We start from the raw sequence: 26,074 nt of genomic DNA, 5'->3' as shown, positions 1-26,074 counted from the left end.
TGCTGATAATATGAGCTACCTCACAGAATGACAACTGAGTAGGATAATATAAAGAAAAGTCTGAGCGTTCATTTACTCATTCTCTCATTTATTCAGCAAAGATTAACTGAGTGTCCACCACAGCCAGGTACTGGGTTAGGCACTGGTTTGGTATGTAAAAAACAGGAAAAAAAAAAAAAAAAAGTCCATTACTTTTATTTACTAAAAACAGCCTGTGTCCAGAACTGTGGCAGATTCGTCAGATTTTTAATTTAGTTCAACACTTTCATTCACAGCTAGTTTGCCTAAAACAGTCATTTTTAATTAGTCATATAGGATCCCAGGTGTGAGTCTGCCTCCGGCCAACCTTTACCTACCCTGAAGCTAACCATCTAGCAGGTGTTCTGCTAAAAGACACCTTCAGAACATTTGGAGGAAGCAATGACCAGAGCAAAAGGTGGTATTCCAGCTCTTAGCAGAGCAAGCCACTCAGGAAAACTTGATACGCCTGTGCACCCAGGCCCGTCCTGGATGCCTGAAAGGTTTGGGGTGCTTTCAATTTCACAAGCGGACTGAGTCTTCCGAGAATTGGGATTAACAGGACTGGCTCATCCCCAGTCATTGTGACTGGACCACCTATAAAGCTAAGGGCAAGAGCTAAGGGGCGGGGGTGTCTAAAGGCCACCTTTTTTTAGTGTAGGGCTGATGTCTTTCAGCTATACTTAACTTAAGGGTTTGATAAAGTTCTGTGTAAATAACCCACTGCTGAGAAGTCAGGTGGTCTTAAGGCTGGTGGGCTTTTCTTCAATGTGAGCTTAATATTTCTTTTTTCTAATTGGCCCACAGCCTTTGGGCAAGTACAAGCCTAGCTGTGCTGGGTACTGAGCATTCAGTACTCTTAAATATTTTGCATTTACAGAAAAAAAAAAAAAAAGAGTTGCACAAGACATTCTGGAACGCAGGTCTCCTAGCAAAAGAGTTAAAGTCTGAAACTGGAATAGGAAATGACCTGCTCTAGGTCATATAGGATCAGAGGGTGATCAAAGAGGGGATTCTAGAATAAAATTTGGTACCATCTGTGAAACTAAGAATCGGGTAGCAAATAGTATATAGGTGCCTAAAATTTTTGATTTGCAGACTCCTCTCATTCAAGAGCCACCTGAATCATTTCCCTTAGGAACTGAAGTATATAGATCGTGACTAACTCACCGCTGTGGGTCTTGCACGGCTGCCTCCTACCTAGAAGTGACAGCCTAGACTCAAGGCACAGGAGTTCTGGGTGCAAAAATACTGTCACTAGATACCCACCACTACCACCCCCATCTGAAGCATCTAAGAAGCTAAACTATGGCTTCTTTTCATTTTCCTTCAGCGTGTTATTATTAACTCCTGGCGCCTCTAATTGCTCACTGAAAACAGTGGTTTGGATATTAATAGGCTGAAAATCAAGAATCCTACCTGGGGCTCGTTGTCACGGAAACGATACTCAAGCCCGCCACTACTTCCCCACCCTTGGAAGTCTGGGCGAGTTGGTGGAAGTTGGGGATTGTCTTAACGCTATTAATTTCTCCCTCTTTCTGCTGTTTCTCGGGGCCAAGTTGTTGGAGAAAGAGAAACTGGTGAGGCGGGTGACTGTAGTATCTAGCAGCTTGGAGGAGTGGACTCTTTAGGAGTGGAAGGGTAAGGGTCCTTGGAGGATAGTTTGGGGCACGCTGAGCTCCTCTCCTTGGGGCTGCACCCGGCCACTCCGCTTCGTTCCCCGGGCCCTTCCGCTGCCCTTCTCTCCCAGCCTGAGCGCGGAGCTGCCAGCAGCGCGCAGACAAGTTCCCCAGAAGGGAATCTGAGCAGCCCCAGGGCTGAGAAACCCAGCAGAGAGGGGAATGGGGAGGTCGGACAGGCTAAAGGCAGAACCCTCTTCGTCCCCATGCCAAGGTTCTGGGGGAGGCAGCCCCGGGAACAGAACACGCATCCCGCTCACTGCCCTCCCAGCGCCCCCGGGCGATGCTCCAGGATCCAGCTCTCCAAAGCAAGCGCCCAGCTCGCTAAGCGCCTCCGAAACCCACGCGGATTCCCGCGCCCCGGGGCGATCTCTGCCGCAGCCGCCAGGGCCTCCCGCGGGCTCTACGCCCGGCACCCAGGGCTGGGCCCCCACCCGGTCCCCTGGGCGCCGTGCGTCACGCGCCCCCTGGGCCCAGCGCCTCCTCTGCGCTCGCGCCGCGCGCCCCAGCCTCGCGCATCCTCACCCGCATCCAGCTCCCTCCGGCCGCGGGGCCCTCCCGGGACTCACCTGCGCTGGGGCTGTAGCGGCGGCCACCCCGAGCCCGGGGGCGGCAGCGGCGGCGGCGCAGGGGGAGGAGGGCAGCGCGGGGCTCCTGGCACAGCGGCCGCCGGGCGCCTGGTGCTGCCGAGCCGCGGACCCGCCCAGAGATATAAATAACATTATCTGAGGAGGGACATTCCTGCCGGGGGACATCGCTGCTGCCGGGACCAGATAGTCCCGCGGCGGGGGCGGAGAGGCGGGGCCGCAGGCTCCCGCAGCGCCAGGCCCAGCCCCCGCCTTCCCCACCCACTCCCGCACCTGCCAATCAGCCTCCGAGCCCCGGGCCACCTGCCCGGCCTCCGCCCGGCTCCCCCGGCCAGCCTCCGCCTCCCGGAGGACGGCCCGAGTCCGGGCCACCCGAAGCCGGAGCGGTCCGCAGCGCCCCCATCGCCGCTCACCTCCCCTCACCGCGCGCTACCCCGAGCCCCCTGCAGCGGGGAAAAGATTTGGCTGCAGCTCGGGCCTAATTCGTGCACCCAGAGCGGCAAGCCTGGCCAGGAAAATGAGCCCTCCAACCTTTCCCACCCCGCGTCCCCACTGTATACAGTCAGGCTTTTCAAATATGTTAAAAGACCCGCTGAGGCCGTAGGTTAGGAGAGGCGGGCGCCCGGGCAGCGCGCCCTCGCTGCGGCGGGTTGGGGAGAGACAGATTGTTCCCGGGGGCTGGTGTGTTAGAAAGCGCACTGTGGGGCAGGCTTCTCGGGGGCTGGCAGTAAGAGCAGACGCTGGGAGGGCTGGCGTGGGCACTGGGCGGGAGACCCTCGCCCCCAGCCCGAGAGCTCGGTGTCTCTTGTTTGTAAACCTGGTGTGGTCTGGGCAGACCCCGCAAAGCCAGAGGGGCACAGCGCGCAGTCCCACGGCTTGCATGTTACAGGGACTGTAATCAACAGGCAAGCTGCCACCCCAGCCCACCGACATCTCCTGGCCGGCCCTGGTTTCCAGGGAGCCGAGGTTTTCTCGCCGCAAGCCTGGGTGGGGTGGGATGCTGTAGGCCTGAGAAAACACTAGAAACGCTGGTGCCAAAGAGGAAAGACAACAGCACCTCCGCTCACCTCGGGAGAGACACAGAAGTGGCAGCTTGCAAGGCTGTCCACTTTCTTGACTTTCTTACTATACAAGGTCATTGTTCAGCAAGCCTTCGTGATACACCTTTCCGCAGTTTTCATCTCTTTTCTCCATCAGCCTTGCTGGAACGGTTTCTACCCAGACAACAACCCAGGGAATCTCAGGTGTTTTGGAGATGGCAGTGGCGATGTGAAGTGCAAAGATGTAGAAAAGAGTTTTAACTTTGATGATGCCTGGTGTTCTTCACAACGGGACAGTCTTGCTACTGAGTTATTTGCTTGGGAGTATAATTATGTTGTTTTCCAGGATTCACCAGGAAAAGGGTGTTTAAGTGCCAGATGTGAGTTCTTAGTCTATATACTGAACATATGCAAAGATACTTCACTTCCTGCTGCAGTCACACGTCTTGAGAGTGAGTATTTAGACCCTGATTTGTGCTAAGTGGGGCAAACCCCACAGATGTCACAAAGCCACACAACTCTCCACACCCCCATCTTGTTTTCTGGGCCCTTATTAAGCTCAATTTCCCAAGACACTCTAGTAATATAGGGAAGATAATAGAAGAATATTTGTGGTCATGCATTAGATTAGCAATGATCCACTCTTTTCCCTTTCTGATAACATTTAAGAGTTCATTTGTTTTTTTTTTTAACTGAGTTAGATGCAGAGGTTAAAGCGTCTGCCTGCAACGTGGGAGACCTGGGTTCGATCCCTGGGTCGGGAAGATCCCCTGGAGAAGGAAATGGCAACCCATTCCAGTATTCTTGCCTGGAGAATCCCACGGACGGAGGAGCTTGGTGGGCTACAGTCCACAGTCGCAAACAGTTGGACACGACTGAGCGACTTCACTTTCACTTTCAGAAACAAAAAGGTCTCTCATTTAAAAATTAAGAACCAAATTCTGGCAAGGAACACTCAAGAAAAACAGGCCAGCTTCGAAGGCTGAGACTATCATATATCTCAAGTAGCAATCCTTGATCTATTTTTGAAAGAAAAAAAATGGAGTAAATTGTGTATTTATGTTTTTAAAAAGCCTTGTGTGAATAAACTTATTAAATAAATTCATGATTCCCTAGAATTGCAGCTCTGCAGCTACATAATTATATACTACTAAAACAGATAATTCCTTAGCTTTAGGTTTGTGGTTCTAAACTGAAGTTGCCCACATATATTTCTTTATAGCCCTAAAATTTATAATTTTCAACCACGAAGGAAAAATTAATATGATAAAAGCACCAAATCAGTGGACAGATTACCCTAGGATTTTACAAACCAGCCCAGCTGCTTTAGTTATCTCCACTTCTCTGAAAGCTAAATAATTCAATACAACCTCATTTGCTCCAGAGCCTGTTATCCTGACAGCATCTCCAAATGCTTTACAGCTAATAGAGTTACAGTGAAATGATAAATTAGGACTGAGGGAGAGAGGAAGTTTAGAAGTACAGAGGAAAAGGGTATTGTCAAATGAGGGAGGGAAATGGCAGATCCCAGGGAGTGGGAATGAGAAATTGGGCAAAGTGAAATAGGTAAGAAGGAAAGTCTCATATAAGGGTTCATAACTGAAGTCATTGTTGTGGGCAGCAGGGATGAATTCTGTAGGGACTTTCTGAGAAGAGTACCTAAAGCCTCCCGGAATTGTCCATCGGGGAGATGAGGGGCGTCCCTGGTGGCTCAGAAGTAGAGAGTCTGCCTGCCAGTGCCAGAGACATGGGTTCAGTCCCTAATCTGGGAAGATCCAACTGGCCACAGAGCAACTAAACCCATGCACTTGTGCTCAGTTGCTAAGTCGTGTCTGACTCTTTGTGACCCCATGGAGCCCTGCAGGCTCCTCTGTCCATACTGGAGTGTGTTGCCATTTCCTCCTCCGGGGGATCTTCCCAACGCAGGGATCGAACTCAAGTCTCCAGCATTGGCAGGTGAATTCTTTACCACTGAACCACCTGGGAAGCCCCAAGTAAGCCCCCGAGTCACAGCTATTGAGCCTGTGCTCTAGAGCCCTCGAGCTGCAATTCTGAACCCTGGTGCTGCAACTACTGAAGTTCTCATGCGCTTAGAGCGCATGCTCCGCAACAAGAGACGCCACTGCAATGAGAAGGCCACGCACTGCAGCCGGACAATAATAGCCCCTGCTCACCACAACTGGAGAAATGCCTGGTGCAGCAGTGAAAACCCAGCAAAGCCAAAAATAGATAAATTAATTAATTTTTTTTAAAGAAAAGGAAAGTTGGGAGATTGGCCCTCATCCTGGTTGGTCAAGGGGTTGCCACCCTAACCCCCTGTTCCATATTGACACCCCACACTTCTGAGCTACCAAGCAAACTCCTAACAGGCAATCTACAGTTCCAGGGCCAGAGAGAAGGTGTGCATTTGAGACAGAAGTTGTCAACCAAGAATTGGGACTTTTACTTATACAGGAAGAGAGGGTAAGCTCTTACAGAAATGTCAACCCAGCTCCAGCTCAGATCAGTAGGAGAAAAGAGGATATAAGTTGGGACATTAGAGGAATCTGACACAAGAAGGAATTTTCCATTTCTGTATTCTCTGAATGTTTTACATTGAGCTTGTATTATTTGATAAACAGTTGGAGATAATAAAGAACATAATATGTAGAGATTGGATCAAGATGGTGGATTGAGCCCACACATCTACCTTCTCTTCCATCCCAAATCTCATTAAAAAAAATATATATATATATATGTCTTAAAGAGAATAGAAATCTAACAGCACAAGGAAATCAGAAAAAATGTGATCAATTTTCCAGAAATTCTTAGGAAATACTGAAATATAAAAGAAAGACAGGATCTGATCATTTAAGGAGATTCCAAGTAGGAGTCAAAGGATATAAGACATGGAGGGGAACCTAGGATAGAATAATTCACTGAAGAGCCTCCTCCCCTGCTGGCATTAGATATCAAATGTTTGCCTGTGGGATGAAGTTAGTAGGGCTATTGGGACCAGAGGGGCAGAGTCCAGGTATCCACTGACCCCTGGAAGTGAGAGGGAACTTTCACTCTCTCTGGATAGCATATTGTACCCTTCCTTCACAGTTCCTGAAGAGAGGCTACGATTAACAGAACAGGCAAGCAAACTGATTCTCAAAGGAAAGATGATCGAACAATCAAAATCACCAAAGATTCTGTCAGAGGAAAAGCACCAAACTCAACTAACAAAGAAATATTATCAGAGGAAACTAAGAAAAGGAACCAGAAGATAAATTTTAAATGATTTTAAATTTTATTCAACAAGATTTGAAAGGATATTGTATCCATGAAAAAGAATCAGTGAGAAAACATAGAAATTTAAAAAGTAGTTCCTGAAATTTAAAATCCATTAGCTGATCAGAAGAACTGATCAAGTCAAAGAGCAGATTAGTGGAAACAAATTCTCCTCAAACACAGGGCGAAAAACAGGGTGATGGGAAGTTTGGGAGAATGGTTGAAAGCCATGGAGGTGAGAGCCTCAACTCCAGTATCTGTTCAATAGAAGTTACAAAAGAAGAGAAAAGAGAGCATAGATGAGATGATTATAAGGAGAAAGTAGAATAAAATTTCTCAGCGTTGAAGAAAACTATGAATTTTCAGATTCCCAGTAAAAGCAGCTTAAAGCAAGATGGAGATTTTTAAACATAGTTTACAAATTTTATGTATAGTTTAAAATTTGATTTAATTTGATTTCATTAAGACCCAAGAACTTGAAAAAAAATTAAACCGTAAACCAAGAATATAGGCTAGACTAACTTCCTATGCCTTGAATGAAATTAATCCTAAAGTTATTTTTTACTGAATCACAAAACCAAAGTTATTTGTTTGAAATTTAAAACTGCTGTGACTTAGAAATAAACATGTATCAGAAAGCTACTTAAAAACAGACCTACCAAACCAAATAAACCCAACCCTATCCAATATTCCCTTCATTCAAATTCTTGCTAACAGTGGAAAAATCAAGAACTCATGATAATGAAGAGAAAACTTCAAAATAGTGCTTAGGGCTTAAAAAACTAATGTTCCCTCCTTATTTACCTTGTCACCAAGAGATGCATTTCATAAAATTTGGCTGAAATTTCCATTCCATTTCTGGAAACATCTAGGGGAACCACACTCTCCACAAATTCCCAAAAAAAAAGCAGCAGCAGGACCGGTTGGAAAACCATTTACAATGTAGGGGCCCTGAGGACAAAGGACCAAACTTCCGCTTCCAATGCCTCCAACAGATGGGTCCCTGGAAGGAACCTGAAGCTAAATACCAAACTGACCACTCTTTAAAGCAGCAAGTGAAACTGATTTCACATTTCCCTCCAATATAGGAAAGAAGTGGAAGAGTAAGGCTTACATCCTGTTATGTACCAGAGCATGGAAGAACAAACCAGGCTTTGAGCATCTTTCCTTCCATAGCTGAGCCTGAGCTTTCCTTCCTTTTCAGGATTAGATTTTCTGTTACTTAAAGGATGTGAGTTTGTGCACATGTAATACCAGGCTTATACTGGGGTGTGCTGATAAACTGATGTCTGAAGGCACTTCTATTCTGCAATTGCCTTGTTCAGGCTGTGCTATTAATACTTTGCTCAGGCTTCCATGATGCATACCACAGACTGGGTGGCTTAAACAGCAAAATTTGTTTTCTCACCATGCTGGAGATTAGAGGTCTGAGATCAAGATACTGGCGGGGTTGTTTCTTCTGACTATGCTGGAGATTAGAGGTCTGAGATCAAGATACTGGCAGGGTTGTTTCTTCTGACTATGCTGGAGATTAGAGGTCTGAGATCAAGATACTGGCGGGGTTGTTTCTTCTGACCCTCTTTGGTTTACAGGTCAAAGATGGCGGCCCTCTTTTCCCTCTGTCTTCACGTGCTCTTTCCTTTGTGTGTCTGTGTCCCAATCTCCTCTTGTGAGGAGACTAGCCATACAGGATTAGGGCTAGCCGTATGACCGTATTTTACCTTAACTACCTCTTTAAAGGCTCTGTCGCCAAATCTGGTCACTTTCTGAGGTACTGGGGGGCTAGCATTTTAACATATGAATTTGGGGGGTGGGCCATAATTTTAGTCCATAACCCAGACCTCATCTTTTCTCACATGAATTGCTTCTTATAAGCCTCCTGATTGTTGTACCATTCTCCAGTTTCACTTCCTTTCAATTCTTCCCCCACAGAGTAGCCAAAATACACTTTCAGAAAAGGAAATCTGATCATGTCACTCCACTACTTTAAATCACCCAGTGGCTCCCTGTTGCTTTTGGAATACCGTTTTGAGTTTCCCAGGACTTAGCACAGTTCCTAACACACAAGATATACTTAATAAAGGCCTGACGAGTGAATGAGGGAATGAATAAATTAATGAATAAACAAATCGTGGGAACTGAAAGAGAGTTGCAAATTCTGGAGGTCAACCAAAGAAGTAGGTAATTCAAGGTTATTTCTATTTGATGTAAAAATATAAATTTGTGATTTATATTCCTCTAAGGAGGATCATTTTCCTATTTATGTTTAGGTAGTTATCTAAATAAATTCACATCCCTAAAACATAATTGGTAGTATCTATGTCTGAACTTCACCAACTCCTCGGTCACCTTGACACGTTCACACCTGGACTTACTGCCTGTGGATGAGAAATGGAATCAATAAAGCAGGCTTTCCGTTCACATGCTCTACCAAGTTCACCTGCCATTTTCCATTCATAACGTGTTAGTTGTGTCCAACTCTGTGACCCCATGGACTGTAGCCTGCCTGGCTCCTCTGCCCATGGAATTCTCCAGGCAAGAGTACTGTTGTGGGTTGCCATTTGCTTCTCCAATAATGAGATACAGCAAATACAATAGTGATGGTTCAGATATGTGAACTTTGTCTCTGTTTATTCCACCATCTCAGTGCTGTTTTCAGACTTCATCCTTGGGCAGTGGCCCCTCTTCAATCCCCATGGTCCAATATGCCAAAAGATTAAAAATATAGGAAGATGGATCAGAAAGCATCATAAGCAGTGAGTTGATCTTGTTTTGACATTAATGCTCTATCTTGGGTACTCCACAAAGTGAATAATCTGTATGTGGATAATCAGAAGTACCTAAACTGGAAACCTTTGTTCTCTCCTTTTATAAATATTTATCAGGCCAGGAACTCAAATCAAGGGGAGAAAATATAATTTAAAACTTGAGTTTGTTAACAAAGAATGACAGCTAGAGTGCTAACAATCCAACCATTAAACCATTTTGTGCTTATGTGATAATTATTGCCAGCATAAATGATCTTGTTAATTGCTTTAATTTGTAAGTGAGCAGTTTCCAAGTTTACACTTTTTTTTTTTCATAATATTAACCAAAACCTTTGGGAAATTTTTGATAAAATTTGGGAAGATATTGCAATGAAAGATTTCATTACCTCTGCAAATTCATCTCATTTTCTATTCAGTGGGATATATCTACAGCTGCTCAACTTCTGCTTGAATATTTCTTGAATGCATTAAAGTCTACAAGAAACTCAAACATAATATATTTTGTAACATAACTAGTTCTTATCAAAAACATAATTTTTCTTCATTTTCCTTTGTGTATGGCAAATTATATTTTTAGAAGATTTATCATTTTCTTTTTGCCAAATGCCATACAATCATTTTTATTCAATTTCATGAAGTAAATTGCTATCATTATTCTTATTGCCAGACAAAGAAACCAAGAAACTCAGAGTTCAAGTGATTCTCCAAAAATCACACAGAACTCCAAATCCCTTTCTAACGAAACGGTTATTTATCTAGAAAGCGGTATCTCATGGGTTTTTAAATTAACAGATCCCATGATAGTTAATGTAAATGATCTATATTATAGACTAATTTTTTAAGTCAATAATTAGATTAAAAATTTAGCCCCCAATTATGCTGAGTATGTGCAAGTAACAACTCAGTGCTGCTTTTCTATTCCATCATCATCTTAAACATCAGAATACACTTAATTAAGCATCTAGCTCTGGACCTTCCATAGCAGAAACCAAAATAAGTGAAAGTTTTTGACCCTTCTTTTGGAAGTGTTTCAAAGCTGTGAGTGAACATCAATGTTCCATTACTGACCTCAACTACTGCTTAAACCTATTTCTCAACTCCCACTCCTCCCCTCTACCAAATATGGCCAGAAATTGGAGTCAGAGCTTGCCCCATACTATTTCAAGCACTTAAGGCATTCCCTACCCTCATTCCAAAGATCTAATATTATCTATATATGAATCTTTTAACTTATTCCGTAACTAAAAACCAATATTAAAATGCAAATGACCTTGGGAAGAGTCAGTTTTTAAGGTACAGGCTTTCAGCTACTGGAGTAAGGAAAAGTCAATGCCATTTAGTGGCATTTTAATAGCCAAGCAATTTTTTAAAAGATGGTAATAGGCTTGTCTGAAAAGATCAGTAGATAGAGTCAAAAGACCTGTCTTCTACTCCCTGTTAGCCTTTCTCTGTCTTCGTTTTTCTTCCACAAAATGATGGCATTGAACTAGCTAGTCTCCAAGGACTCTTTCAGCTCTAGCTTTCTATATTTTACACTTGTGGTGGCTCAGAGGTTAAAGCGTCTGCCTGCAATGCGGGAGACCTGGGTTCGATCCCTGGGTTGGGAAGATTCCCCTGGAGAAGGAAATGGCAACCCACTCCAGTATTCTTGCCTGGAGAATCCCATGGACAGAGGAGCCTGGTGGGCTACAGTCCACGGGGTCGCAAAGAGTCAGACACGACTGAGTGACTTCACTCACTCACTCACTCACACTTGTAGTAAAGACATACTAGCTGTTCATTATAATAATGTTTTTAAAAGGAAAAATTGGGAATTCAATGTTCATCACAATATAATTAATTAAACCAAGTATAGCGGGTATACACACACATACACATTCTATGTAACCAGTTAAGTGATAATGTGGTTTTATATTTATTGATAGGGAAAGACATCATGAAATACTGCTTAAGTAGCCATCAAATAATCCTAAATTGACTAAGGAAGGATACTCTAAAAAATCTTAAATTATTTTTAGTTAATAGAATTAACACTAATTCTTACTTCCTTCTCTATTCTTCTATAATATTTGGTTATTTGTGCGTATAGAACATTTTCATAACAAATGACAAAATTATTTTTAATTTGGGGAAAATATCATTAAATATAAATAGCAAATATTAGATCCTTTCCTGTGAGCAAGTTTTGATAGAGAAGAGGGTTAGGGTAAGGACAAAACAGCAGTGAACTAAAGGAAAACAATGAGTCAATAGTTTCATCTGTAATTCAGATAATGAAATAAATATGTGCCTTGAAGGTAAAAAACTGTTGTTACACAAATTGGGCACAGCTTTTTACCATCCTCTCAGTCATCACATGCTGGATTTGCTTGATACATGCTCACTCCCTGATACATCTTATGCACAGTGGGAAGAGTTGTCAAGCCTTCAGATCAGCCATTGCGTTCAATCCAAGGCTAATCATCTCTGTAACTTTGTATTCTTTACCACTTCTGCCTTAACTGTTTGATTTTCCTAAGGTTGCCTAATCAATCTTGATAATTGATAATCTTATCAATTATCACTCAACTTTGAAAAACATGCAGCTTCATGTATTAATTTTCTTTTCTCAAGCAGACTGTATAATGCTTGATACTTAAAAGCACGTCTTTACTTTCTTTTCGATTGCCCGAGATGCTTAAACAGTAATAGATGACCATACATAAATGTAACACTGAAGACTGTAATAATCAGCATAAGTACATAGTTACCACTGGTTACTTTACTTCCTAAGCCATGTTGCAAATTCTGGCTCTTTACTAGATCCCACAGAAGACATAGTGACCGTAAGGTAACTTGTCCCTTACCTAAGACAATCATGGCTTACACTTATTGTCCCGGCAGAATCAAGTGTCCCTTTGCTCTCTCAAAAATACACAAATTATGTAATAATACTATTGATCAGGCATCACTAAGGGGCTTCCCAGTAAATTCCAACATATAAAAAGTAATTTGTCTTTAGCAGTAAATGAAAGCTTTGTGACAAAAGATGACTACAGAGTACAATGTTCACATTAGATTATGTTAGATTACCTGAAGATTACATTACTAATAGCTATTTCCTAAAACAGTTTATATAAATTTGTCGACTCTGCCCTCTACTGTCTTACAACAGTATTATGACATCATATGGATAGCATTATTTTGGCTTCATTGCTTGCAGCTGATTGTATTAGTCCTGTTTTACTTTAGAGGGCTTGCCCTCATCTTTGCCTGTCACTGTATTAGCTTTTGGGGACTTTTGGGGACCAGGTGGTGCAGTGGTAAAGAATCTGCCTGCCAATGCAGGAAACACGGGTTCAATCCCTGGGTGGGGAAGGTGCCCAGGAGCAGGGAATGGCAACCAGCTCCAGTATTCTTGCCTGGAAAATCCCATGGACAGAGGAGCCTGGCAGGCTACAGTCCATGGGGTTGAAAAGAGTTGGATGTGACTGAGCACAGACATACATTATTAGCTGTTAAAGATCCCCGCTCCTACACCCCACCCTCATCAATTAAATCAGAACTTTTAGGGATGAGACCCAAGTATCAATTTTAAGACTCTCCAGTCACTAGCAACATACGGTGAAAGTAAAGTGAAAATGGTAGTCACTCAGTCATGTCTGGGAGAAGGCAATGGCACCCCACTCCAGTACTCTTGCTTGGAAAATCCCATGGACAGAGGAGCCTAGTGGGCTGCAGTCCATGGGGTCACTGAGAGTTGGACACGACTCAGTGACTTCACTTTCAGTTTTCACTTTCATGCATTGGAGAAGGAAATGGCAACCCACTCCAGTGTTCTTGGCTGGAGAATCCCAGGGACGGCAGAGCCTGGTGGGCTGCCGTCTATGGAGTCGCAGAGAGTCGGACACGACTGAAGCGACTCAGCAGCAGCAGCAGCAGCAGCAGCAGTCATGTCTGACTCTTTCAGACTCCATGGATTGTAGCCCACCAGGCTTCTTTGTCCATGGAATTCTCCAGGCCTGAATACAAGAGTTGGTAGCCATTCCCTTCTCCAGAGGATCTTCCCAACCCTGGGATCTAACCCAAGTCTCCCTCATTGCAGGCAGATTCTTTACCATTTGACAGTATAGGTTGAGAAGCATCACTTAGAATGTCAGATCAAGAGACAGAGATGCTGATGGCCAAGATCCTCTTTGTGGGGCCCTGTGAGGTGAGGCTGGGGTCGGCGGGGTGGCAAGCAGGGCCTGGGAGGGCGCAGGATTGCCCCCGGGGTTGTGCCTGACACCTGGAGCCCCCTAGGAGCTGGGAGCCCATTCCCACCACGCCCACCCTGTTGTGTGACGCTGGCGTCTCTAGGAACTCGGCATTCTCAGACCTTGACCCTGTTGGACTGAGGCTCAAAGGCCCATGGTAGTGAGTGGCGTTTGTGATCAGAGCCTAGATCTCACAACTTTCCTTTGCACCTGTGGCTTTCCGTAATGAAATACATCAACAGAGCAAGAAAACCAGGAGGAAGGATTGAACTATTTTACCTGGTCTTGGAACAATTAGCCTTTAACATGGGTGGTGATGGTGGGGGATTAAATCTATTTGTGTAGGTCACATCGTACACAAGAATAAAACTAAGATGGACTGAAAAAAAAAAAAAGAATGTCAGATCAAATAGTCTGTTGTGGTTCATTTAGGTTTTTGATTCCATAACCCAAATGATACAATTCTCCTAACCATGTCTGGAGAAGCTTGGAGATTGGAAGAAAAAGATGAGTGTATCAGGACAAATCTACCTCACTATTTGAAAAAATGGCTTGAAAAACATTCTGAGGGATTGTGTCTTTCTTGAATCTAAAAATATACATATATTTTTCACTGATGGTGATGACATATATGAACAGTACCTATTAGGAAATAAGTCTGTTCAGCCATCAGCTTCGATGCCACAGCTCAGTGCTTATTTTCTTCGGATGGAGTTATCTGCTGAAGAAGCTCCAAAATAGCCGAGAAAGTTGGATCAGAAGATGAGAGCAAAGGAAGGAGAGCCCATTGCTTTGAATGACTGCTTTCTTTTCCCTGAATGTTCAGACTTGTTAATGGAGTTTATCATATGGAAATACACTGATGTGAAAGCCCAGGAAATCTGCTGGAGTAAAAGTTGCACTAATGAGAACATTAACTAAATTAAGCCACTGGAGGGAAGTGAATCACAAAGGGACTGAGGGAGAAAGAAAGATACAGAAAAAAATCATTAATAGTCAGAGGAAAGAGATTACTTTTGTAAATAAGAAAATTAAACAAGATGCAAGTTTTTAATAATAAGATCAATGCTTACTTTCCACTTCTTTTTTCTAAAGTTTATCAGGAAAAGTTAATGATCTAATATTGAAACTGGCCCTGTTAGAAGAGTTTTTTTCTCTTAAACTTTTAACCAAAACTGTGGGACCAGTGAAAGTGTTGGCATGAAAAAGATGGGATTACTTAGGGATTTTGATAGTGAGCATAGAGTAAAAATTTCTTGTGAAAATAGCAAAACCCTCTTAACATTAAAAGGAGAGAAAAGGAAGATGCATGTAACAAATGGTGAGATCCTTATATGACATGTCTGGGACTGCATTATTCAGTACTTCAGTCTAGTCAAAGCAAGATACTTAGCAAAAGTGAGAAGAGCATAGAGGTTTGGAAGAAGCATCAGGAATTAATTCTAAATGATTCTATCAGTGCTAGTTCTATTGTCTGTGGGACAACTGCTGATACTTTAAAAAATTCTTTTGCAAGAAATGAATAGGGACAAAGTAAAAACATTTCCACAGATATAGTAATTCATAAAAATGGCTTTCACTCTTTTCTCTTTGATAGACACCTGTGACTATCTGATGGAAGCTATGGACCTCTCCCCAGAGAAAATCGAACATTTTTGTACATTATTTTACATACTCTTCCATCCTAGTTTAAGACCCTAGACTTACAGATGGCCAACAGGTACATGAAAAGATGCTCAACATAATTAAATATTAGCAAAATGCAAATCAAAACAACGAGATATCAATCACATCCATTAAAATGGTTATTAGCAAAAAGACAAGAAAAAAGAGTTGTGAGGATATAGAGAAAAGGGAACACCTGTGCTCTGTTGGTGGGAATGTAAATTGGTGTAGTCACTACGAAAAACAGCAAGAAGTTTCCTCAAAAAGTTACAAATAGAACTACCATATGATCCAGCAACTTTGCTTTTTAGTACCAATGGATGTTTATCCAAAAAATGAAAACACTAACTCTAGGTATTTGCACTCCCATGCACAATAGCCAAGATATGGAACCAATGTAAGAATGTCCATCAGTGAATGAATGAATAAAGAAATGTGTGTACTTATACACACACATGGAATATTTTTCAGCCATAAAAAATAATGAAATCTTGCCACTGGTGACAATATGGATGGACCTTTGAAGAAGGAAACAGACAGAACTGGCTCTGTCTTGAAAGCAGGACTCCATCTTGGGCTGGACTATGGACTTTGATCTATATGCCCGGTATCTATGGAAATTACAAAGCAACTGGAAAACCAGATCCCATGGATAGAAGAGCCCCAGGGCTCATAACTAGACTCTCCGTCACCTAAAAGAATACCCTAATTATCTGTGTAACTGAATAGAATCATAAATTCTATTATGTTTATTGGGGTATGACCACGGGCCTATTGATAATTGTCCACTCTTAACTACCTAGGTCTAAGGCATATGAATCATGGGTTATCTTTGGCTATATCTTTCTTTTCCTTTGTTCAGGGAATTTGGGGAGGTGGGTTTGGGCATGTACACTTAGGGTATATAAGCTTTTCACAAAAACTGGTGGGGTCCTTGGCGAAGAGGAGATTTTGCGTTGGGCCCTCTGGTGTAATAAGCTGCACTCCACTATCTGCACTGTCCTTCTGAGTGAGTTTGTTTCCCGGAACACGTGGCTACAACACCTTGAGGATATTGTGCTTAGTTGCTCAATTGTGTCTGACTCTTTGTGATGCCATGGACTATAGCCTACCAGGCTCCTCTGTCCATGGAGATTCTCCAGGCAAGAATACTGGCGTGGGTTGCCATGCTTTCCTCCAGGGGATCTCTATGCTAAGTGAAATGAGTTAGACAAAAAAGGTAAATACTATATGATCTCATTTGTGGAATCTTAACACAAAAAAAGAAAGAGAAAACAAACTCATAGATACAGAGAACAGATTGGTTGCCAGAGGTGGAGGTGGGGGGTGGACCAGATGGGCAAAGAAGATGAAAAGGTACTTACAGTTATAAAATAAGTAAGTCATGGGTAAGATTTCAATGTACAGCGTAGTGACTATAGTTAACAATACTGTATTGCATTTTTGAAAGTTGCTAAGAGAGTAGACGGCAAAAGTTCTCAACATTAGAAAAAAATTTTATAACTATTAATATATGTGGTGATAGATGTTAACTAGGCTTATTGTGGAGATCGTTTCGCAGCAATACAAATACTGTTATACAAATATATATCAGTATATATGGTATTTGTATATATGTGTATGTGATTGCAAATATCAAATCATTACATTACACAACTGAAATAGATAAGTCAACGATACCTCAATTTTTTTTTTGCTTTTATTTTTGGCCATGCAGCATACTGGATCTCAATTCTCTGACCAGGGATCGAACCTATGCCCCCTGCAGTGGAAGCATGGAATTTTAGCCGCTAGATTGCCAGGGAAGTCTCATATACCTCATTTTTTAAAAAGAACACTTGATTTATTAAATAACCCACTGTGAATGGATTTATCATTAAAAATTATTATTATAAAACACTTATTGAGAGCTATGTACATAAATCCTTAAGTTGAACACGATATGCACACTAGGTTAAACAATAAAAAGTTCCTATCTTCTAGCTATTTACAATTTACTTCCCAGGTGGCTCAGTGGTAAAGAATCCACCTGCCAATGCAGGAAATGCAAAAGACACGGGTTTGATCCTTGGGTCAGGAAGATCCCCTGGAGAAGGAAATGGCAACCCACTCCAGTATTCTTGCCTAGAAAATTCCATGGACAGAGGAGCCTGGGGGGCAACAGTCCATGGGGTCGCAAAGAGTTGGACACGACTGAGCATCTAAGCACAGCACACATATAGCATCATGATATCCGTGTAAATGACATACAGTTGCTACATGAAAAATAAAAACATTTGCATCTTCATAGGATCGAGTAAGGACATATTGAGAAGCAGTGGGCCAAGACAAGGTTTTTTAAGGCTCCACAACTTCTTTTCAATATAGTCAGGGAATATTTTTTTTTTTAATGTATTGAACACCCCTAGTGTAAGGCCTGGAAAATCCCATGGATGGAGGAGCCTGGTAGGCTGCAGTCCATGAGGTCGCTAAGAGTCGGACATGACTGAGCAGCTTCACTTTCACCTTTCACTTTCATGCATTGGAGAAGGAAATGGCAACCCATTCCAGTGTTCTTGCCTGGAGAATCCCAGGGACAGGGGAGCCTGGTGGGCTACCATCTCTGGGGTTGCACAGAGTCGGACACGACTGAAGTGACTTAGCAGTGGAGGGGATAAAAGATGAGGACATGATTTTTGTCCTCAGACTGCAGTCACTCCCATAAGATGGAGAGAGAAGCACACAAATGACTCTATTATAATGCAGACTCTGGTAAATGCCCTATACAACTTGCAAACAAAAAATTTTGGAGAAGAGTTCAGATAGTAAGATCACATTCAACAAGACATGAAAAATGATCCCATACCTCCTACCTTCCTTTCTGTGAGAAGCCCTTATTACTTTTCATGGAGAAATTTCACATGACCAATCCTGGTAGAAAGACCAACTGACTCTCTCTTTTTCATGGCTATAAATCAGTTTGAATATAAGAAAATCGTGGAGATTAAGACAGAAAGGCTAAGTCGAAGCCCTACTGTAGCTAGCTTTAAAAGCCAGGGTGAGGGGCCTGTACCTATTTCATTTGACAATAGGAATTTGCTGAAGGCTTTTAAGTAAGGCACAGATAGGATCAGAGCTGTGCTTTAGGAAGTTAATCTGCCAGCAGTGCTCAGGAGAACTGGAGTGGGAGACAGGAGATAGGCTATTATAGCAGTCAAAGTGAGAAACACTGGGGGCCTGAATAGGGTGGTGGCCGAGGAAGTGGCAAGCAGGACGGATGTCAGGCTGTGAAATTGATAGGCCACTGTGATCGTTGGATGGCATCACTGACTCAATGGACATGGGTTTGGGTGGACTCTGGGAGTTGGTGATGGACAGGGAGGCCTGGCGTGCTGCAGTTCATGGGGTCGCAAAGAGTCAGACACGACTGAGCGACTGAACTGAAGGTTCTTAACTGAGGGTTGTTTTCGGGGTTTAGAGAACCCTCAAAAAAACAAAAACAAAACCCACGTCTTCTCGGTATTTTAGAGTGATCCTCTCCTAACTCAAATGTCTGCCCCAGCTACAGATACATACACTTTCCACTTGAACAGAAAGGGGCCCTAATTACGTGGAAGAGATTGGGTCCATTTTCATCACCTGTTGATGACTAACTGTTGAATTCTTATCAGTTCTTTTCCTATCTGTATTTTTTTCCTTCCTTGCTCTAGTAAGCTTCTTGCTTGGAATTCAAAAGAAGAAAGGTACTATGAGCAATTTTAAAAATCAGAATTTATTCCAAGCAAATAAAGTGCTATCTACAGTCTAATATAGAACATAAATTCCTTATCATATTCTTTAAAAAAGTCCTTCCTTAATCCTGGCTAATCCTTGAACTTTCATCATATTTTTTTCTTCCCTTTACTGCCAAGTTTTTCATAAGATCAGCCTTCATTTATTATGTCCCTAAAATCCTCATCTCTCATTCTTTAACCCTTATAACATGGAGCCCACTTCCACAATTACAATAAAGAATCATGTCATCCTCACCACCCAAAACTATGAATTTTCTCAGCTTAGTCCTCCTTGATCAGCATTTGGTTCTGTCAATCAACCTCTCAAGCTTGAAACTTTCTTTTCCTTTGTTCCTCTTGACTACATTCTGTTTCCTTCCACCTCAGGGATCTCTCTTCTGCAATCCTGGCAAGTTGTATTCCTTCCTACTCTACAAAATATAATTGTAATTCCGATGATAATTTGGGCTGCCTACTACTTCTGATATTGAAGGAGAAAACTTTTTCTTTTTTTAAAATATATTTATTTATTTGGTTGCACTGAGTCTTAATTGAGGAATGTGGGAACTAGTTCCCTGACCAGGGATCGAACCTGGGCCCCCTGCATTGGGAGCCCAGAGTTTTAGCCACTGGATTACCAGGGAAGTCCAGGAGAAAACTTTTTCATTCAATTATTCAATGATCTACAGAATTCCTAAATCCACATCTCTAGCTGTCACTGCCTTTCTCAGCTTCAGTACTTCCTGTTGGACACTTCCAAATGGGCATCTCAAACTCTCGTGTCTGGAGGAGAACTCCTCTATGTCCCCTAAAAGCTAACTTCTCTCAACTCTGCCACATTTATCACAGATCCTATCATTTTCTCAGTTCTCAGGATCTAAATTTTGAGCAGTTCTCGATTGTCTCCTATCCTCACATCGCTGGCCTAGTTACCAACATACTATCAATCCCGTCTTTGCAAGTTCTCTCAAGTCTGTCTCCTCATGCTTCTCTCTGCTGCCACTAGTGTAGACACTTAACACTTTTCTCGTAGGGATTTTCAACACTGTTTTTGTGCCGTGTGGGCTCTTTATTGCAGCGCCGTGGGCTTTCTTTAGTTCCAGTGTGAGGGCTTCTCTCGTTGGGCTTAGTTGCCCTGAGCCAAGTGGGATCCTCCTGGACCAGCGATCGAACCCCTATCCTCTGCCTAGGAAGGCTGATTCTTAGCCACTGGATCACCAGGGAAGTCCCTCCAACACTTCTGAAGCAAGTTCTTCTTTCAGTACACTAAACACTTTCGTTGAGGATACTAATCTTCTAAAACCTTTTTGTTGAAAGTATCATTGCTTGCTCAAAACTCTTCAGCTAAATTCCAGCCCACCACAAGATAAAAATTTAAATTTCTTAATCTGGCATTTAATATCCGCCACTCTCTGTTCTTTGCTTGCTTCTATTCTTACCTCACACACATCCTCTACACAAATTCTCTTCTCCAGCTACAGGGATCTTCTAATTGTTCCCCAAATAAGACACACCCTTAGAGCCAACACTTGCACAATCCAGAGGGCTTCAGGCACAGAGACATAATGTGAACAGTATCCCCTGGAACTGGGCCATGGCTATCTTTATTTCCACATCCATGGCGGTACCTTTGCTCTAGATTCTCTCTTATAGAACGCTCTCCTTTTGCCTCTGTCAAGACCCAACTCAAGTTTGGCCAGCTCCATGAACTCCCCACCAACTGTCTTACCCACCGATAAGGACTCCCTCCCCTTAATTCCTAGACCACTGGTCTATACACAGGGTGACCATATAATTTGCTATCTAAACTATGATGTTTGAGAGTTACAGAGGGTACAATTACTCTGCAACAATAGGCATAAGCTGGGGCAAACTGAGGCGTATGATCACCTATTTACATATTACTCATTTAGCCCTCAGTCTGTGTTGTCTGGCAGGTTTTGTTTGTTTGTTAAAATGAATGGATGTATTTAAGCGTATGTGCTTTATTTCAAAACAGACAATCCTATGAGTACAAATCACGTATTCTCCCTCTTTGTTCACCTGCTGCCTGGCCAGTGTCTTCCACACAATATACAAAGAATTGTCTTTCATCATGATGATGTTTTCACTGTTATTTAGCAGTGAAACTTGGGGTACAAGTGAATTTACAAAAGCTGAAAATTCACTCAATTATCATTCTGGCAGGGAGACAAAATTTTCTTTGTCCCTAGAAAGAGATAGTAACATCAAAAAATGTCTTCAAGATTATGGTGAGGCCTGGGTCGTGGCCTCTGGCACATGATTCTGCCTTATGCCCTTGTTACTTAACAATGTCCTTGCTCTCTATCTTGAGAGAATCTCCTTTCCATTGCTTTGTCATGATGCCACACAGAAGAAAGCTGACAGTCTCAACCAGAGACCTTATGTAACTCACATCAAAATAAAACCACATCTAAGAAAATGCTGCTGTCTCTAACTAACCTGAAACCAAATATTTGGAAGTTTTGACTTGCTTGACTTGTTTTGCTTAATTAACATCTGCCCCCTTTTTTTAGCATCATCTCTGCTAAACTAGCAATAATCAAAAGAGGAAAAGACTAAGGCCTAAGAACAGAAAAAGGCAGCAGGCAGTCATGATAGCTTAGGTTCCAAAAATAAACCAGAATACAAACTGAAAAGTGAAAGACAAGTGGAAAAGAAATAATTAGGACAGAATCATCTCTCAGGAGTAAACACACGACAGAGAGTCATGTTACAAAAGAGCATCAAGTCAAAATTCACATGGAGGCACTTCCCTGGTGCTCCAGAGACTAAGACTCCGTGTCCCCCATGCAGGGGGCCCAGATTCAATCCCTGGTCAGGGAACTAGATCCTGCATGCTGCAACTAAGACCCGGTGCAGCCAAATAAATAAATACATATATATATCTTTAAAAATCACATGAAGGTGCACATGATAGTGTTAGGGGCTATTGGAAAGCTCCTGAAAGGAAAACCAATTCATTTGAACTACTGATGGCTTGGATCTTACTAAAATGCCTCCTGCCAACTAGGTGACTAGCATCAGGCAGCATTCATCCGTTTTTAAATGGAATAATGCAAGGAACTTTACTCTGGATTGCTTTTCTAAAATTTGGTTCTCAGAGAGATTTCATCTGTAAATCTTTGTCCTAACATTTTCCGTTCTACTGACTAGCAATCTCTCAGCCCTTCCTGACATCAGTGGTCTTAAAAACATAATAATCTAGCTAGTGAGTCTCTAAGTGTTCTCTAAAGTTTGAGGAAGAGCTCCTTGGAAAAGAAGACTCTCAAATATTCCCAGAGATGCCCCTCTTCCTTCTACTTAGAATATTTTTATATCTAGCCCTGTCTGGCACTAACTGAATATATAACCTCTTATTGTTCCCAAAACTTTCATTTCATTATCTCAAAGCAACCATCTCTTTCAGAAAGTTTAAGCCAGAAATAGGCAACTTACTGGCAGATGTGCCTCTGAAATGTGTCTCCTATCCCCTTTGTCCAATCATTCTGCTTCCTTTTCCCTTTCTCTCTCATTTCCTTTTTTTCTGCTTGAGATTTTATTTTGTTCTATTCCCTACCTCATCTTTTCCTCAGATATGCTTAGGGCCTTTGATAGCAGGCAGGGTCAAATACTGTTGATTTAAGCATTGCTCTTCTTAGAGGCAGAGTTCTATGTTAGACAGCTTCTTGACAGTTCTTTTTCCTCTGGCGTACTCTGGGCTGCTGTTAACTACAATACCTTGATTATTGCCCACTTGTTCTTATATCCTTATTAGGTTCTCTGGATTCATTTTCATCAATATAGCTAACTTAGTATGTGTATCAGATCTTATGCTAAGTAGGTTATCTCTTTCAATTCTTTCAACAACTTGATGAGGTAGATGTATTCTCAGTTTGCAAATGGGGGAAAAGGCACAGAGGCGTTAAATACCTTAAATATATGTCACAGCTAATAAGGGCCACAGCCAGGATGTGAATCCATATCTGTATGTCTCCACACAACAAGTTGGGTGAAAAATGTGATGCTGGTATATATAAATGTGATGCTGGAAGAAAAGCGAGCAATTAAAAAATTTATTACATGTTAACTTCTACCAGGGCTATATTATGAGTAATTATGAAGTTAGTCTTCCCTGACATTGTGGTCAAAACTTTATCCTTCACTTGATTGCTACCTACTTTATACACCAGCCTTACAAACTTGTTTCCACATGCCTCTGTATCTTTGCACGTGTTGTTCCCCCCTCTAGAGAACATCCTGTCCAATAACCCCTAATGTCCACCAATTCTTTCTTTCTTTTTTTGAACTTTTAATTCTGCCTGCCAGTGCAAGAGACACAGCTTGATCCCCCCGGTTGGGAAGATCCCTTGGAGGAGGAAATGGCACCCCTCTCCAGTATTCTTGCCTGGAGAACTCCATGGACAGAGGAGCCTGGTGGGCTACAGTTCATGGGACTGCCAAGAGTCAGACACAACTGAGTGACTAACACACAGTGAAGGCAGGCATGGGATAGGTACTCCAAACATTATATGAATGGAACCAAATTGAATCCTTGAGCTTTAATGTTATAACATTACTTCTTCCAGATATATTTACATTTTGAACACCATTTAAAATTTTCTGATGGAAGGTTCTTTGATGTCAACATCTTAAGTATTAACTGAATTGGTAAAAGAGGACTAATGAATCATGCTGGTAGAAGTCACCTACTCCCTTCAACCCAAATCAACTAACCATTGTGGATCTAATTACCTATAAAAGGAAAAGCAGTGTATAGAATCAAGTTAAGTCAGAAAGACATTGTTAAATTTCCAGGAATGAGGTGACAAACTGAACTCTAAGTTTACAGATCATTTCCTAGAAAGCAGCAATGAGGTGTTAAATTGAATGATATTGGGGCACTTTTCTTTTCCTTGTTGAGTCATTTGTTCCTTAGGCAGACTCTTCCTTTTGGTGGGCACAGCATGACGATATGACTTAGCAATAAAGGATATTGGACTTAAAAATTTTTTTTAAAACCAAAACTCCTTCTCCTAAAAAATGTTTTCCTTCTCACTTTTTAAAATCACTTAAAGCAAATGACCTGGAGTAAACACAGTGAAGTCTAAATGAGACAGGTGGAATGGTGACTGCTTTGGGGCGTGAAATTTGGTATAAGGTGGTAGGTGGGATGAAACTGTGTGTTCAGGTTTTACAACCAATCAAAAAACGTTACTGAGCACCCACTAGGTGTCAGGCATAATGCTAAAAGCTGGGAAACAGGCATCATTCTCAAGAAGTTCGGAATCAAGTGATGACTATGGCTTCCATATTGAAGAATGAATTGTGTGATTGTAAGAAACTAATATTCAGTCTTCTTGGAAGAGGTTATGTTCGAACTGCATCTAAGACACTGAATATAATTCCAACAGGCAGAGAAAGGGCCATTCTAGGCAGAGGGAGCAAAACACAAAAAGCTTGAGAGAAGACCTGGAGGAAGTTAGTGTGGTAGGGCCATGAGAAGTCTGGGGAGACTACAAATAGGAAGTATGCATGACGAGGGAAGGACAGCAAAAGGAGAGGAGGTAGGACATGCAGTGAGAAAAGTAGGCTGGGACCAGATTGTTTAAAAGGCTTTGAATATTGAAGTAAGCAAGTTGGTCTTTATCCTGAAGGCAATCATGGAGCTTTTTAAGCGACATAATGAGGCTGATTCTGTTACAGTCTCAGCACTGGCGTGCATGAAAGTGAAAGTCACTCAATTGTGCCTGACTCTTTGCAACTCCATGACTATACAGTCCATGGAATTCTCCAGGCCCAGAATACTGGAGTGGGTAGCCTTTCCCTTCTCCAGGGGAACCTCCCAATCCAGGGATCGAACCCAGGTCTCCCACATTGCAGGCGGATTCTTTACCAGCTGAGCCACAAGTGAAGCCCACCGACTTGCATAGTTGTTTAATAACATGCCTCAGTTCTCTCAGACCTTGGTATACACTTTCTCATTAATTCTCAAAGATGATTTTTTCAAGAAGAAAACGTACAAGGAACCAGCAATAGGGCTGGGAATTGTTGATTAGGTATGAACCCAGAGTAGCACTTACACAGAAAGCTCCTGCCTCTTTGTGTGTGTGGGTCAGTCACTCAGTCATGTCTGACTCTTTGCGACCCCACCAGGCTCCTCTGTTCACAGTATTCTCCAGGCAAGAATACTAGCCGTTCTCTTCTCCAGGGGGGTCTTCCTGAACCAGGGATTGAACCTGGGTCTTCTGCATTGCAGGCAGATTCCTTAACATCTGAGTCACCAGGGAAGTGCCTGTCTCTTTGGACCTTTAGGTAACTTTCTAAGACTGCTTTCTGCAGTAGCATTTTTGCTCTCTATTTCCTGTGGTTTCCCTCCCAAGCACAATTCTTCCCCCACAGAGTCCTCTTCAAAGCAACACGCTCACTCAGTCTTTCCAAGTGCACACAAACCACCTTGCACAAATTAAAATACAGAGTCTCATACAATTCAGCTAGCCATAGATTCGCACATGGGGCAGGCTGTTGAAAGTGAAAGTCGCTCCGCCATGTCTGACTCTTTGTGTCCCCATGGGTATAGTCCATGGAATTCTCCAGGCCAGAACACTGGAGTGGGTAGCCTTTCCCTTCTCCAGGGGATCTTCCCAATCCAGGGATTGAACCCAGGCCTCCTGCATTGCAGGCGGATTCTTTACCAGCTGAGCCACAAGGGAAGCTGAGCAGGTTATTAGTCATTATCCATCCCCACCTTTTCCTAATTTAATATCCTCTCTTCTACTACCTTGTGCTTATGGCCAGAGTTCTTTTTCTTAGGATGCTTGAATCATGTGTATTTACTCATATATCTAAAACATTTGTGTACCATTTTATAAAGCAATTCTGCACAGTAGTTATATTCATTGTTGTCATTATTTTACAGATAAAAACACTGAAGCCCAGCTAGTAAGAGACTTGCTTATGGCTCTACTTTTATTAAGATAAGATTAGGACTGGAATCTAAACTTATAACTTTATATCACTATGTTATTTCCCAAGTATATCATGCAGCGTTTATGTATTCCTTCTCCATTCCAAG

The 26,074-nt window shown here is 42.3% G+C and overlaps 1 protein-coding gene across 1 annotated transcript in view; it reads right to left on the bottom strand.

The window, feature by feature from the left end:
* SPTB (spectrin beta, erythrocytic) overlaps positions 1–2,478 on the bottom strand; it is a 127,842-nt gene extending 125,364 nt beyond the window's left edge. The window contains 1 exon segment of the mRNA XM_018054066.1: positions 2,267–2,478. The gene's annotated coding sequence lies outside the window, so the exon portion shown is untranslated.

The sequence above is a fragment of the Capra hircus genome, chromosome 10, assembly GCF_001704415.2.
Source record: "Capra hircus breed San Clemente chromosome 10, ASM170441v1, whole genome shotgun sequence".
Classification (NCBI taxonomy): Eukaryota; Metazoa; Chordata; class Mammalia; order Artiodactyla; family Bovidae; genus Capra; species Capra hircus.
The sequence above is the reverse complement of the archived record's forward strand: the minus strand, read 5'-3'. Positions and strand labels throughout refer to the sequence as shown.